Source organism: Salvia splendens, chromosome 8, assembly GCF_004379255.2.
Source record: "Salvia splendens isolate huo1 chromosome 8, SspV2, whole genome shotgun sequence".
Classification (NCBI taxonomy): domain Eukaryota; kingdom Viridiplantae; phylum Streptophyta; class Magnoliopsida; order Lamiales; family Lamiaceae; genus Salvia; species Salvia splendens.
The window spans coordinates 26,821,768-26,837,797 of record NC_056039.1 but is presented as its reverse complement, the minus strand read 5'-3'; the positions used below and the strand labels follow the sequence as shown (position 1 = coordinate 26,837,797).

Below are 16,030 nucleotides of genomic sequence, written 5' to 3'. Positions count from 1 at the left end.
TACCAAGAAAGAATTCCAGAGAAACCCCTTATGCCTTCACGACTACTCAAGACTTCCCACAGACGGTGCCACGTTGTGAATGTGGATCGAATAGTTGTGAGACACCAGTTGCATGATTGAATAAACTGCAACAAGAAAAGTAAAAACACAGCAATTACGTGGTTCGGCTCTATGCCTACGTCCACGGGCAGAAAACTAGTGTATGTGTTTATTGATCACTCAAAAGGATTTACAAGAACACTCAATTCTCTCGGAGATTTACAAGTAAAGAACTCTCTCAACTCGCTCGAAGTCGATTTGCTTCGAGAGCACAAATGCACAGTTGGAAAAACTTCTCCTCTCTACTTTATCTCTCTTGAATTCTGTTGTTGTTGAATGAGTGGAAGCATCGTCGCTACTTAAAGGAATTAGGCTCGATCAATTCAGCCCAACCGCCTTCCAAATTCTGTTGTAACCGTTAATTCAATGGTCTCTCTCGTTTTTAGCACAACGGCTAGTTACTGGAAACTGCTTTCTCTTTTCCTTGGTCAAGCTGTATCTATACTCCTTGATCAAGTCGGATCTCCCTTTTTTTTCTTGATCAGCTTGCCTCCTTGATCAAGCTGTAGCTTCACCGTGATGTCTCCTTGATCAGCTCAATAAACTAACAAGTCTCGACTGGCCATCTCCATGTGCAACCTCACTCTAGGTTGTATCTTGCTTGTTTATTCTCACACGAAATAGAGTTTCGTGTGGCTTGTCTCTACTTCTTTCTTGCTTCTTCTCATTTCGTTTTTCTCTTCCTCTTTTCTACTCCTATCTAAAACCATGGAAGCACACTTCATTTTCACATAGTTTCTCTAGTTTTTCAGAATTTTGCACCTTCCATTTCATGGCTTCAATTATGAACAGTTTTCCGCTGTCACCGCCTCATTTTGCTTCGAATTTGGAGAGAATGGCTCATTCTAGATATCCAATTAGGTGTTTTTCTAGTAAGGATTCCGCAGCTGCATTATCTGTGAAAGTTAATGGTGCAGTGAAGGAGGAGAGAGGGAAGGCTGATTTAGCCAGTGTGATTGAGGGGAAGGGGAGGAGAGGGGGGAGGTAAAGTTGGAAGCTTTGTGGGATGATGGCTATGGGACTGAAACTGTGCAAGATTACCTTGATTATGCCGGAGATTTAATCAAGCCGGACGGGGGTTCACACCAATCTCTTGTGGGCCCCATTTGAGAGGCTCACCTCTGTTACTTTTCTTGCCTGGTAAAATCATTGATTCTTGATTGCTGTTCATTAATTTCTAATATTTTTCTACTTAAAAAGAATGTATTTTGAAGTTCTATTTTTTATGCAGGAATAGATGGTTTGGGACTCGGCCTTATCGTGCACCACAAATCTCTTGGAAAGTAAGTGGAGTATTTAAGTAAGAGTTTTTGTGTTATTCAAATGCATAATTGCTATGCTTTTTGTGGAGAGATAGTGTATTGAGTTCATTTGACGTTCAATTGTCATGATCCTTTACATTGAAGAATTGGTGTTAGTAATTTATATGCATCTATTCCAAGCAACAGAGTCTATCTTGATTGGAAATTTTAATACAAAAACATACTGTGGTATCAGTATGTACCTTGCTTCTTTAGTTTGTTCAATATAATGGTTCTTTCTTTGGTCACAGGGTCTTTGATGTTCGGTGTATGCATATCCCAGTGCAAGATCGAACCCCATTTGCAGGTATCTATGTTTATGAAAGCCTACTCAAATTTAAACAATGTAGTACTCCCTCCGTTCCTTGTTAATAGAGACACTTCTTTTCGGCACGAAGTTTAAGAATAGTGTGTTAAATGGATGGTGAAAAAAGTAAGAGAGAATAAAGTAAGAGAGATGAAGAGAGAATAAAGTAAAAGAAGGAGAATTGCTTTTTGCCAAAAATAGAAATGACTCAATTAACTTGGAACTTCCTAAAATATTAACATGGAACGGAGGGAGTATTATTCTTCGATTTATTGTTCTGTCATGCTTCCTGTGACCTGAAATTTTCCTTGGTTTCATATGAGTAACAAGAAACTCTTATATTCATAAATTGTCTAGAGTTGGTAGTGTGGGTTGAAGAAAATTTGAGAGCCAAGCACTCTTCATGTCCTAATAAGTCTATCTATCTGGTGGGAGATTCCTTTGGTGGGTGCTTGGCTCTTGCAGTTGCAGCACTGAATCCTGATATTAACCTTGTAGTGATACTAGCTAATCCAGGTCTGTTTCAGAAACTCGTTAGTGACTTATTCAAAAAATTTCAGATACACCGGTTGACAACTGTGGCTGGCAGATAGGGAAGTTTAACTGATTATTCGTTTTTTCTCAGCAACTTCATTTGGCAGGTCTCAGCTGCAGCCTTTTCTACCTCTGTTGGAAGCATTGCCTAATGAACTTCATAGTGCTTTTCCTTATCTTCTAAGCTTTGTTATGGGTATGTACTCAATGCTCTTCGATATCTTATTCTATTGTTTTGAGTAGTCGATTTATCTGACGTACTCATAAACATTGCCATCTAAACATTAGCCATCTGGATTTCTGTGAGGATTCCATGTGATTTAGGTGTTCTAATTGCACTCTGTAGACATACTTCTAACAATTTTCTCTGCGGATTTGTTAATAGCAGTATTTTTAAGTTTGCTGTTATTTCTAGAAATATTCCTATTGTCTCATTTAGGGATTTTAAGTTTGTAGCAATGTATTGATAATACCCCTCTGATTACCATCTTGTGAACAAGCTTTTATCTGGAAACATATATTTTGTTCAAACTGTCTTGACTGTAAACTGTCTACCATTCCGAAACCAGGTGATCCAGTGAAGATGGCCACGGTGAATATTGATACAGCGGGCCCTCCTAGCCAATATTTTGAACAGTTAGCTAATAACCTTATTGCTATGCTGCCACGTCTTTCTGTAAGAACATTGGTTCCTTTTGCTTGATCATATCTGCACTTACTTTTCAAAAGTTATTTCTAAGAAAAGGAGATTGTGATTTGGTAGCTTTTTGTAACCTGCCGATAAAAGTATGGCAGGAGAAACAAATGAAGCAAAAACGATGCTCAATCAAACTTTTTGCATCACATGTAATTGCAGTGGCCACTTTACGGGGCAACACATCCACATCCACACCCACACATATATATGTACATGTCTACAGGCTTCTTGATAAGTTACTAACTATTTTTCAATAAAATATGGATAGGGCTTGGCCGATATCATACCAAAAGAAACCCTGCTTTGGAGACTGAAGCAGTTGAAAACGGGTGCTGCTTATGCTAATTCTCGTCTTCATGCAGTTAAAGCTGAAGTACTTGTTCTTGCTAGGTTTGTTCTCAATCTTTCTCTATTGTTTAATATTATAATTTGTACAGCAAAAGGATAAAACCAATTTTCCTCTTCTTCGGGAGGCAAGAAACCATAATCATCTAGGAAATTATCTCAATAATTTAGCATATGCATCTGTTCTAGATATTTACATCCTAAAGCTTAACTAATTGTTCAATTGTGTAGTACTTTATATTGTTAAGATTTGTCCACACTATATTTGATGTGACTTGTTCTTGTCACACACTCACAGTGGGATACAGTGGCTATAATTTAAATTTGTAATATTAATGATGGATCATGCATCTCAGTGGCAAGGATGGCATGCTTCCCAGTAGAGATGAAGCTTGGAGGCTCTTAAAATCACTGAAAAATTGCAATATAAGATACTACAAAGACAGTGGGCATACCATATTATTGGTAGGTGGGGATATTATTATGGCTTCTCCAGAGATGTATAAGAATGTTTCCCAGTAGAGTTAGTTCCTGATAAATAGTTCATCATGACCCTATTGTCCTTGCGTTAAAGGACTTTCCTTTGTTGGTTTTTGTTTCTGAAATGCCTCTTGCAAAGATTGAAGTATGCAAATATATTTTCATAAGATTAATGTTGAGTGTTTTGAAACACCATTTCTTTCATTTGTTTTTTGCCACTGTCTACTTCTCACATATTGAACATATCAAGTTTTATTTTTACAGGAGGATGGTATTAATCTATTGACCATTATCAAAGCTACTCACATGTACCGTCGATCCAGAAACCGTGATTATGTGATGGATTTCTTACCTCCTAGTAAATCCGATTTCAAGCTAGCAGTCGAGGGAAATGGGTAAATTACCAACATAATTCTCTATCCTTGTATATTCATTCACTAAGAACTTAACCGAGAAGATTCAGTCATGTATGTCATATTCTATTATATGTGAATTTTTCCTAATGAATTGACTGTAATCGAATGCAAATGTAGACTCCTTCAGAACAGTGTTCTTTTCTAATATGAAAGATGGGAAGATCGTGAGAGGCCTAGATGGAGTTCCCGAGGAAGGTCCAGTCTTGTTAGTTGGTTATCACATGCTTATGGGTTTAGAACTCTCACCATTAGTCCTACAATTTCTGCACGAGAAGAAGATCTTGGTTCGTGGTATAGCACATCCAACTTTGTTTTCAGATGTTATTGATAGTGAAAATAAGGAGTTTTCGTTTTACAACTATACAAAATTATTCGGTGCACTACCTGTCAGCGCAAGCAATCTTTTCAAGCTGTTTAAAACAAAATCCCATGTATTGTTGTATCCTGGTGGTGCTCGAGAGGCTCTCCACAAGAGGGTTAGTATGCATTCTGTTTCGTATTTCTTCATCTCATGAAACTAGCTAAGAAGATGATCAGAAAGATGTTTGTATCAGTACTCTCAAGATATCAGTGTTCAATATGTAAAACTTGGACGATTACAAATTTATTATTTGCACTTGATGGGAAGTTTCTATGTGATCAGGGTGAAGAGTATAAATTATTCTGGCCAGATCAGCCGGAATTTGTGAGGATGGCTGCAAGATTTGAAGCCACTATCGTACCATTTGGAGTTATCGGAGAGGATGATCTAACTCAGGTATTCGTGAAGAGTATAAATTAAACGGACTTGTGTATTGATGATGATGGATCTCCTTCATGCATTCAACCATTCGCGCTTTCTTATTGGCAGTTAGTCCTGGACTATGATGACATGATCAAAATCCCATATTTAGGTGATCTAATAAGAAGCGAAAACGAGAAGGCACAAGAATTTAATTTCAGGTATAGCCAGCTACCTTACGCTCAGGTTGCTGTTGTAACATGTGCTTAGAGTCGAACGCCATTGGTGCAGGGCTGGGGTGAGTGGTGAGGTTGCGAATCAGGATCTGTATGTTCCCGGAATCGTACCAAAGATTCCTGGGTGGCTGTACTACCTATTTGGGAAGCCGATTCAAATGAAGGGGAGGAAGGAGACGTTGAAGGACAGAGAAAAAGCGCGAGAGCTCTATCTGTCGATCAAGTCTGAAGAAGAGGCAAGCATGTCATACCTGCTCAAGAAGAGAGAGCAGGATCCGTACAGGAATATCATTGATAGAGCCATGTACCGAGCTTTTCGTGCTCCTGTGATCAGGTCCCTACTTTTGAACCATAGATGACTAACTGGTTCCAAGGTAACTCTGTAATCATAATGGACTCTTGCTTCTGCTCAAGGTTTGATCGAATCGTTCGTTGTGTCAGGTTCGTCGACTCTGGATCGTAGTTGATGAATTCCATAGTGGCATATTTGCAATTATTGAAATATTTGGGATAAAATACAAATTTGTTATAATGTAAATATAAACTTTATCAGAAATGTATCCAACACCTTCCGTTCATGCCAATGCTAATAGGAGTACTGATTGCCAAAGCTCTAAATAAGTTGCTTGACATTTTTACTGTTACAATTGATACTAAACAACACAACAAAACCATCCATAGTTAGAATACTCTCTCTATCTGGCTACATTAGCAATTAGTTAAAATTTTCATTGAAAATATGTGCCAAGTTTTAGCTCAAAATCTCTGGCAGTTACCACCACCACCGCTGAAACCATCGAAGTCGCCTCTAACAGGCATCCCGGACCTATCTAGGCGTCCGGATCCAGGGTAAGCCTTGCTGGTGAAGTTGGCATGCAACGTAGACACTCTCTGAGCAGGCCTTGAATTGCCATAGCCTTGAACTGAATACCTCTTGGTCGAGCTCGACCTCTCGTAGTTAGGCCTCTGCCTTGGAGTACTGAGTGATCTCACCTTAGCTTTTGACTATTATGTGTAAGACATGTAGTTTGGATGATCAGAGTAACCGCTCAGGCAGCTTCTCGTACCATCACTCTTGGTAGGGTGAAGGGGCCTCCCCTCTTGGACCTCGACGATGCTGAATAGAATGCTGGGCTGTTGTCAGAAGTGCAGAAGGCACTCTCGTCTGGGTCCTCCTCTGCAAACTTGAAGGGGCTCAAGGACTGAACTTCGCCTGATGCCATGCTCCGTACTGACTGTCGGGCTGTGGAGTCCTTGGATGTGGTGTAGCTCGGACAGTTCTGATCGGAGCCTAGGCTAAGATGAGACGAGTAGAAGAGGGTCCTACGCTTGGAAGTGACATGATGAATATTACCGGTGTCCACTTCAAGAATCTTGTCACTTCTATCGTCGCCTTGCTCCCACAACCTCCTGCTGTCCATCAACAGCACACGGCTAGCATGTGACTTCTCTGGATCGTGGTGGTGATGAGTTCCGCCTGACCTCGAACCATTCCTCTGCATTTTCATTAGTAGACATATATGGTTAGAGATAGTTAGCAAACCAAACCACAACAATCAACAAACCTTTAGTATCATTGTTTGTTCATGCTTCATGCTCCTAGACCGAGTAGCATACTCGAATTTCTCAGGTGTTGCTGGCCCCTACAAAGTAACCATTTATTATTCGAACATATACAAACTAACTCATAGTTGCTCGAGCCCCGAACCTATTAGTCTGGGGCTAACGTCTTCTATTGAGGCTCAACTTATGCACAATGCCAGACCATGTTGTGAAATTATAACATGGAACAATTAAAATAAATTTATTTGACCCCAACTAGTTTGTATTGTTAAATATAGAGGGTAGCTAAATGTTTATGAGCATTATTTTGAAGGGTAAATATGATAAGAGTGAAAGGAATGGTCCCCCGTCCCCCTTCTAGTTAGGTAATCTTTACTAATATCTACTACCAACCAATTCAAGTTTTGAATCAATGGGAGGGAAAAATGGAATAACTTTATGTAGAAGATGATAAATCGAGAAACATTGAATGAAATTGAGAGAGAAAAGATCTTTATTGATCACACTAAAAAAACATGTGTTTACAAAGCTAAGAAAAGAGCTATTTATACTAAACAAGCTAAGCTAAACTAACACGGTTATGAAGCTTAACTAACAATTAACTAACTCCTCTTCCATTCGCATATGCTGACTAGACTCCACTTGGACGCCAACTGGATTAAGATATTTTCCCACATCAACTTCACATCTATGCACATCGACTTCACGCTCATGCATGTTGCACTCTGCTATCTCCATGCATGCTGCATTCTGCCATCTTCAACATGCCCCGTCAAGATGGACTATATAGAATATTAAAGTTCATCTTGTCCAATATAGATTGGAAGGCCGTATCTCCTAACGGTTTAGTAAAAATGTCAGCAATCTGCAAATTATTTCTGATGTGCAGTGGTTTGATGACACCTTTCAAATACTTTTCTCTAATCGTGTGGCAATCAATCTCTATGTGTTTTGTTCTCTCATGGAAAACTGGATTAGAACATATATAGATAGCTGATTGATTGTCACAATATAAGGGAACTGCCTTTTCTGTTTTTACTCCAAAGTCTTCAAGTAAGGCCTTTGCCCACACAACTTCACAAGTTGCTTGTGCTATAGCTCGATATTCTGCCTCTGCAGAAGATCTAGAAATAGTGTTTTGCTTCTTAGCTTTCCATGAAATCAGAGAATTACCAAGAAACAAACAATATCCTGTCATGAATTTTCTTGTGTTTGGGCAAGCTGCCCAATCCGCATCTGAGAATATACTCAATGTAGGCTTACTGCTACTGGAAAAGAAAAGGCCATGACCTGGAGTTCTCTTTAAATACTTCAAGATCTTTTAGCAGCATACCAATGATCTGTGCAGGGTTTTGAAACATAATGACTCAGTTTGTGGACAACATAAGTGATGTCTGGTCTGGTGATACAAAGATATAATAGTCTCCCAATCAATCTTCTGTATTTTGAGGGATCTTCTAATGGTGATCCAGAGTCTATTTGTAATTTCTTCATAGGATCCATGGGTATTGTAGAAGGCTTACATCCTAAAAGTCCTGCATCATTAATCAGATCCATAGCATATTTTCTTTGTGATATTTGAATTCCCTTTTTGTTTCTGGCAATCTCAATGCCAAGGAAATATTTTGGTACTCCCAAATCTTTGAATTTGAAGTGTTGTGACAGAAAGGCTTTGAAGTTCTCAGTTATTTGTGGATCTGTAGTTGCCACCAATATATCATCTACATACACAACTATGCCAAAGAAGCTTGCTGCATCAGACTTATAAAAGAAAGAATGATCAGATGCTGATTGATGTAATCCAAAACCTCTTAGGACTTCTGATAGATTTAGATACCACTGCCTAGAAGCTTGTTTTAGACCATATAGAGATTTCTTCAATTGGCAGACTAAGGTTGACTCAGGAGTGGCCCCTTCAACAGTTAGTTTGTCAACTTCAAGGCCAGGTGGTATGGTCATGTAGATGTCTTCTTCTAAATCTCCATAGAGAAAGGCATTGTTGACATCCAAGTGAGATAATGACCAGCCATTAATGGCTGCTAGAGCCAGCATCATTTTGACAGTTGTGAGTTTAGCAACTGGAGAAAATGTGTCCAAAAAATCAACACCCTCGAGTTGAGTGAAACCCTTGGCCACAAGCCTTGCTTTGTATCTATCAACTGTAGCATCATCATGATATTTGACTTTGTAGATCCATTTACAATCAATTGGTATTTTCCCTGGTGGCAGCACATTGATATACCAAGTATCAGTCCTGATGAAGGCTGATAACTCTTCTTGCATTTCCAACTGCCACTCTTTGATCTCAGAGGCTTGTTTGTATGTGTGGGGTTTATATATGGCAGACATGAGAATGATATATTTCAGGTGATCAGGGGAGAGTTTAGACAAAGTGAAGTGAGCTGATATAGGATAGAGAGTGGAAGATGCAACAGAATTGCAGATGAAGTCAGTTAAGTGAGCTGGGGTTTTGGTTTGTCTGCCAGTTCTTGTGACTGTGGAATCAGAAGAGGTGGAGTTTTGCTGGTGAGAGAAAGGAAAGGTGGATGATGGAAGATGAGCAAGAGGAAAAGTATCCTCATGAAAGAAACATGTCTTGTGACTATTTCTTGCATGGTGTTTAGATCAAGAAGTCTATATCCCTTGTATCCAGTAGGATACCCCAGAAAAACACACTTAGTTGCCCGGGGAGAAAACTTATCTCTGCCTCTGTGCAAAGTAGAAGCATAGCAGAGACAACCTATGACTCTCAAGTGAGTGTATGAGGGAGGTCTCTGAAAGAGCATTTGAAAAGGTGTAAGGTTATTTGGAAGGACAGAGGAAGAAGTTCTGTTTATGAGATAGGAAACACTGAGTATGCAATCCCCCCAAAAATGTATAGGTAGATGTGACTGAAAAGGTAAACTTCTGGCCACATTAAGAAGGTGTTTGTGTTTTCTCTCAACTCGAGCATTTTGTTGAGGAGTTTCAACACAAGAATGTTGAACAATGGTTCCAAGAGAAGTGTATAGGGAAGGTATATTAAATTCTGGAGCATTATCAAATCTGATGGCTTTGATCTTTTTGGAGAATTGTGTAAGAATGGTGTTGAAAAACTGAGTCAGAATGAGGTTGACATCAGATTTGTTTTGCATCAAGAAAGTCCAGACAAATCTGGAACAATCATAAACAATGGTGAGGAAGTATTTATATCCTTGTTGTGTGTTTGGAGAAAAATGACCACATACATCACAGTGAATAAGATCAAAATGGTCTTTAACAACATTAACTGATGGCTGGAAAGGTAAATGTTGCTGTTTTGCAAGGGGGCATATATCACACAATGAATGGCTTTAATTGACAAAAGAAAGAGTGTCTGACATGGATTTCAATTTACTGTAAGATAGATGTCCTAACCTCTTATGTCAAACATCAATATTTATAATAGAATTGACATTAAGAGGATGAGAAACAGACAAAGAAGTAGGGATAAGAGCTTCATGCTCAGAATTCACATCTAGTGTGTATAGGTTTCCCAATCTTCTACCCTTCCCAATCACAATTTCCTGAGAAGCTTCCTGGATTACAATGGAGTCATGAGTAAATATCACATTGCAAGATAGAGAACTGGTCAATGAACTGACAGAGATGAGATTGAATGAAAAAGATGGAACATATAAGACAGAATGAAGAGTGATAGAAGGTGTAAGGCAAACAGTTCCTATGTGAGTGATAAGGCTCATTTCATGCATCGGTTTAAGGGTAAAATGTATGCTACTTGATCGGTTTATCGCGCAAAACACGTGTTAAATGTGCAGAAATGCCACTTGACCAAGGCAGCAAGGCCGAACTGATCAAGCAAGTACAAAAGGCGATAAAAGGCCAAGAATCGGGGGAGTTGATCAAGGGGGAGTGATCAAGCAGTTAGGCGGGGACCGCTGGCTTCTAGAAGAAGAACACGTGAGGAAATGAGCTGGATATGGCGCACCATTCTGTTATCAAGGACGACGTTCTAGAAGGGGGCACGTGCTAACTTATGAGACGCAAGGACGGAGCTGAGTCAGGAATCTGTTACTCAAAAGCGTCGTCATTCTAGAAGAAAAGACACGTAGCAATCAATGAGTCGCTCATTCTCAGCATGAGCGAATATTCCCTGTCAAGATCGTTATCCAGCTGGAGGCTGAATCGAGCTTATAAATAGAGGGTGTGCCATCACAAAGAGGGGATCTGATCTTTTACTTTCCGTCTAGTTTAGCTTAGTTTAGTTCTCTAGCTTAGTCCAGTTCTCTAGAATAGCTTAGTTTAGATAAAGTAGTGCGTAGTTAAAAAGGGCAATCAAAGAAGCGCTGTAGAATACTTGTTTTCTGTTAGCATTATGTTAAGTTTCCCGTTGAGATTCTTCTCAGTTTTTACCGCTCTTTTAGTTTCCGAAGTGTTAGCTTAGTTTAAATTTCACGCTGTACTCAGTTTAGTTTAATCAAAGTTATTTTCGTTTTCATCCTCGCATTTATTTTTCCGCTGTTACCTGCAATTCACTTGACCCAGTAGTTAAAGTTCCATTGATCAAGCTAACTAGTTTAATTCTGCCTAGAGTAAAAACAGTAGTTAAAAACTCCCAAGTTAAAGCGTGGCAGCAGCCAACCCCCCTGTTCACTACTCACACACTCGACACACCAACTTCTCTGTGGGATCGACCCCGAACTTGCCGCTTTACTGTTAAAGTAGTGCAAAATTGGGAGTTTATAAATTACTTTGGTAAGGAAGAAAGAGCGAGAGCAAGACTGCAGTGATTAAGTGGTAACGACATTTGCTAACTGATCCTACCGGTTCGGTTATCATTCCATATAACTTGATCCGCATTCTAATCACGTTTTCGTCTCTTTCCAAGCCCTTCCAAAATGGCGCCGTTGCTGGGGAAGCATGGTGTTACTTTATGTTTGTGCGTAGTGCGTAGGTGTATATAGTTTTATTTCCTTGTTTTCTCATTTTTTGTTTTTCACTGTTGATGAGAAGGTACCAACACGGTGGACATTGGAATCATCCCTTTCTATACAGAGAGACTAACGCTCATTGGAGAGTCCAGGAAGCCGGAGTTGTCACCACTCATTACAGAGCCGCATTAGAAGCAGCAGCAGCCGCCGAGCAAAATACACAACCTCCGCCACCTGAACAAGCAGGGGCAAAGATGGCCCTCGCCGACAATGACTCTGGAATCGGTTCTCTACACGCTCACGACGACAGGGAGCCCACACATGCCATTGCCGCCACTCCTGGGATGCGGACCATCGCGATCAAGTCAGGAGTGCTGGCCGTTTTGTCCCACTTCTACGGTCTTTCGAAGGAGTGTCCGTATGTTTTTCTGGAGGAATTCTACTGATACAATGATATTCAGCCTGTGCCGACTGGATCCAGATCCGAAGATTACAGGCTCAAATACGGGTTTCCGGCTGGAGGAATTCTACCGATACAATGATATTCCCTTCGTTTTGAAGGGCGATGCGGGTGTCTGGCTGTCAAGGCTGCCAGAAGGTTCCATAAGGACATGGGCTGAGTTCCGCATGATATTTCTCGATCGCTTCTTTCCAGCATCGAAGACAAGTGCCTTGAAAAGGGAGATTACAGAGGCCAGACAGGAGTATGACGAGCCCCTCGGCCAGTACTGGGACAGATTCCAAGGGTTGCTTCAAGCATGCCCCAACCACAAGCTGGGGGAGCGGGATATCTACTCGATCTTCTATGGCGGACTCACAGTAGACAGCAAAAATGACCTCAATCTCGCAGCCCAAGGGGATTTCTCAAAAACCCCTTTTAGCCAAGCAAAGAATATTCTGGAGAGGCTAATTGAAGCCAAACGGTCGTACGAAACATCTCGAGGGCAGTACAGACGAGGGGTAGTACACGCAGCAGAGGCGCGCAATGATGAAAAGTAGGAAGCTCGATTCGAGCAAATGGAAAAGAAGCTGCTAGAGGCAGTAGAAAAAGCCAGACCATCTCCACCACCTGCACCAAAAGAACCACAGTATGTGCCGCAGTCGTCACCACCAGAAGAGCATCACTACTACTACTGCGAGTTTCCCCCAAAGGCAGAGCCGCAGGCCCAAGTAAATGCCGTTGGCCACTGGAACGCAAATGGCAACTGGACAGGAGAGGATGAGTTGAATAAGGACATGTTGCAGCAGACATGATGAGTAGCTCCTGTGTCTAGGAGCCAAACATGTGATGTCATTGATATATTTGCTATGATAGGATGATAAAGAGTAGTACATGTGAAAGGTGGAGATTGTGGAGGAGGTGGAGTGTGTTGTGCGGCTGAAGCAGGAAGAGAAGGAGAGCTAGTAGCAAGTTGACTTTGCAATAGAGTTATCAGCTGCTGGTATTGATCAAATGTAGGAGCCTTATCATTTGAATTTGAATCTGGAAAGTAGTGATCTACAAAATTGACAGACTTAGAGGAACCATAATCCTTTGAATTTGGATTTGGTTTGAACTTTCCTTTTCCAAAACTAGGTGGAAAACCATGAAGAGTGAAGCATTTGTCAACCGTATGATTTGTCTTTCCACAGTGAGAACATAATCTGCCTCTATTGAAGTTAGATGAGGCAGCATTAGCTGAATATGGCTGCTCACTCAGAGATGGTGGTACATGAGAGTATTTTGGAGAGTCACTGCTTCCTCCAATAGTGCGCTGTCTTTCCTCTTGTAAAACCAAAGAGAAAACCTTAGATAAGGTAGGCAAAGGCACCATAGATAATATGTGAGAACGAATCTGAGAATAAGATGCATTCAATCCAATCAGAAACTGCATAACACACTCTTCTTCCTGGTGTTTATGCCACTTTGCTGCACTGTGACACCTACAATTCGTACAAACACACCCTGAGATCGGCTGATTGTGCTTGTATTCATCCCAAACTATTGAGAGATTAGTGAAGTAATTGTTGATATCATCATCTCCCTGAGTCAGAGACATGATTCTCTGCTTTAGCTGATAAATGTGAGTAGAATCACATTGTGAAAATCGATCGCGTACTTCCTTCGCATCCTCGAGATACAAGATGCTAGAACATATCTGAGGCGATAGAGAGTTCCTAATCCAGGAAACAACCATACTATTGCATCGGATCCAAGCGGAATATAGGAGATCATCATCAGTAGGCTTCAACAAAACACCATTGACAAATAACAACTTATTCTTAGCTAAGAGAGTCGTAGACATAGATCGGCTCCAATCGATGTAATTGGAACCGATGAATAGCTGAGGTACCAATTGAAGGCCGGGATTATCACTTGGATGAAGGTAGTAAGGGCTGGAGAAATCCTCCGTCGGCTGGATCTGACTTCCGCCGCCGCGAGGAGCCATTGAAGACGTAAGAAATCAGATAGAAAATAGTGGAAATTGAAAGTTTGTCACTGATACCATGTAGAAGATGATAAATCGAGAAACATTGAATGAAATTGAGAGGGAAAAGATCTTTATTGATCACACTCAAAAAACATGTGTTTACAAAGCTAAGAAAAGAGCTATTTATACTAAACAAGCTTAAGCTAAACTAACACGGTTATGAAGCTTAACTACCAATTAACTAACTCCTCTTCCATTCGCATATGCTGACTAGACTCCACCTGGACGCCAGCTGGATTAAGATATTTTCCCACATCAATTTCACATCCATGCACATCGACTTCACGCTCATGCATGTTGCACTCTGCTATCTCCATGCATGTTGCATTCTGTCATCTTCAACACCGGATAATTGAAGTGAGAGGATTTCGTGCTCGAGTGTGGGGATTCCGACATAAGAGCCCCAACGGCCCGAGCTCGCACTTGTGCCCGGACAAGCGCCTGCAACCGGTGCATGGCGTATGCAGTTTGCCGCCTCACGAGTGCTTGCAGCTTCACCAACGCCTTGAGCGCCCGTAGAGCTCTCCTCGACTACACATGAAATTCATAATTAAGCAACTGAAAATCATGAAAATTTTTAAAATTTGGTGACATGTTATGGAAAATGTGGCCACTGCAAAGTGAAAAGGAGAGGTATACATAGATGTACATAAATGATAAATTTAGTAGTGATAAAGTAATACAGCTTTATATCCAAATGGACCAAACCTAGATCTAAATTGCCATTTAATACATGTTCCTAATTTCTGTAACATTTACTAGAAGAATCAAGAAACGTAGTAGTAGTACAGAAATTAGATGAGTAAAATGAAGGTCAAAGAAGTAGTACTATCACTAAGTCCAGCACATTACATATTGTAAAATCTTGACTAGTAGGAGTGATAGCGTGACTTATAAAGTTCAATTATTAATTAAAAAATGTCGCACCGACCACGTACGGACAAATCCAAATTAATGCATAATCAATAAATAATGTTTCACAAAATTCTTTTTTTCTTTTTTGAATGAAAAAAGAGATTCAACACAGCCTTTGAAGTTTGATAATTTGAAGTGCACTGACCACGGAAGTGGGACTGAATCGCGACGGCGGCGGAGATGTTCCTGCCGCTGGTGGTGAGCTGGACGACCTCGGCGACGGCGATAGCGATGGCGTGCTTGCTGGCCTCAGCGTCGTCGTCAGGGGTGTGCTTGTGGCGGGAGGCGAAGGTCCATTTCTTGGGCGGGGGAGATTTGGAGGGCTTGAGGCCGAGGAACCATTTGGCGGCCTTGCCCACGTGATGTGATGTGATGTGATGTGATGTGATGTGAGGAAGAAGAGAGAGAAACGAGCAGTCGAAAATGGAGGGGAGTCAACTCCAGAGTCACCCTTTTTTTTGGTTACACTTTATTTTTAGACCATCTGCAAGGCTGTCTCTTATCTGTCCCTTAACCGTCTCTCAAATTACTATTCTTAGGTTCATTGTATTTTTTACTCAATCTTTTAACTAAGGGACAAAACCTGCAACCCTCCATCTCTTATATCTCTTAAATTACTATTCAATCATTTTTATTTTTTATTTTTATTTCCAACAAATTCAATTAATAAAAAACACACTTCATTAAATAAAATAAAATTACAACATAAAATAAAAATACAACTTAAAATTCAAAATAATAAAAAAACACATATTAAAATCCTAAAAAAATAAAAATTACATAATTTAAAATACAATTTTATAGAAAATAAAAAACTACTCCGCCGGCGAATCATCCCTCGAAGGCGGTGGAGGTGCACTGAAGCCACCTGGAGGCGGAATACTAAGTTGTCTTGCCATAAACTCAATTCCGACAAGATAGACTTGGTATTGGGGAGGCGTCATGCGGGAAGTGTCTGCCATTGTGGCGGTCATGTACATGGACATTAGGGAGTTCGAGGGTGCCCCCGAGCCCGCATGGCTTGATTCTGCTCGG

At 40.5% G+C, this 16,030-nt stretch overlaps 2 pseudogenes; one reads left to right on the top strand and one right to left on the bottom strand.

Moving 5' to 3' along the window:
- Nucleotides 1–461: 461 nt before the first annotated feature.
- LOC121744948 lies at nucleotides 462–5,746 on the top strand (annotated as a pseudogene).
- Nucleotides 5,747–5,879: 133 nt separating this feature from the next.
- On the bottom strand, nucleotides 5,880–15,540 carry LOC121745996 (annotated as a pseudogene).
- Between the last annotated feature and the right edge of the window lie 490 nt (nucleotides 15,541–16,030).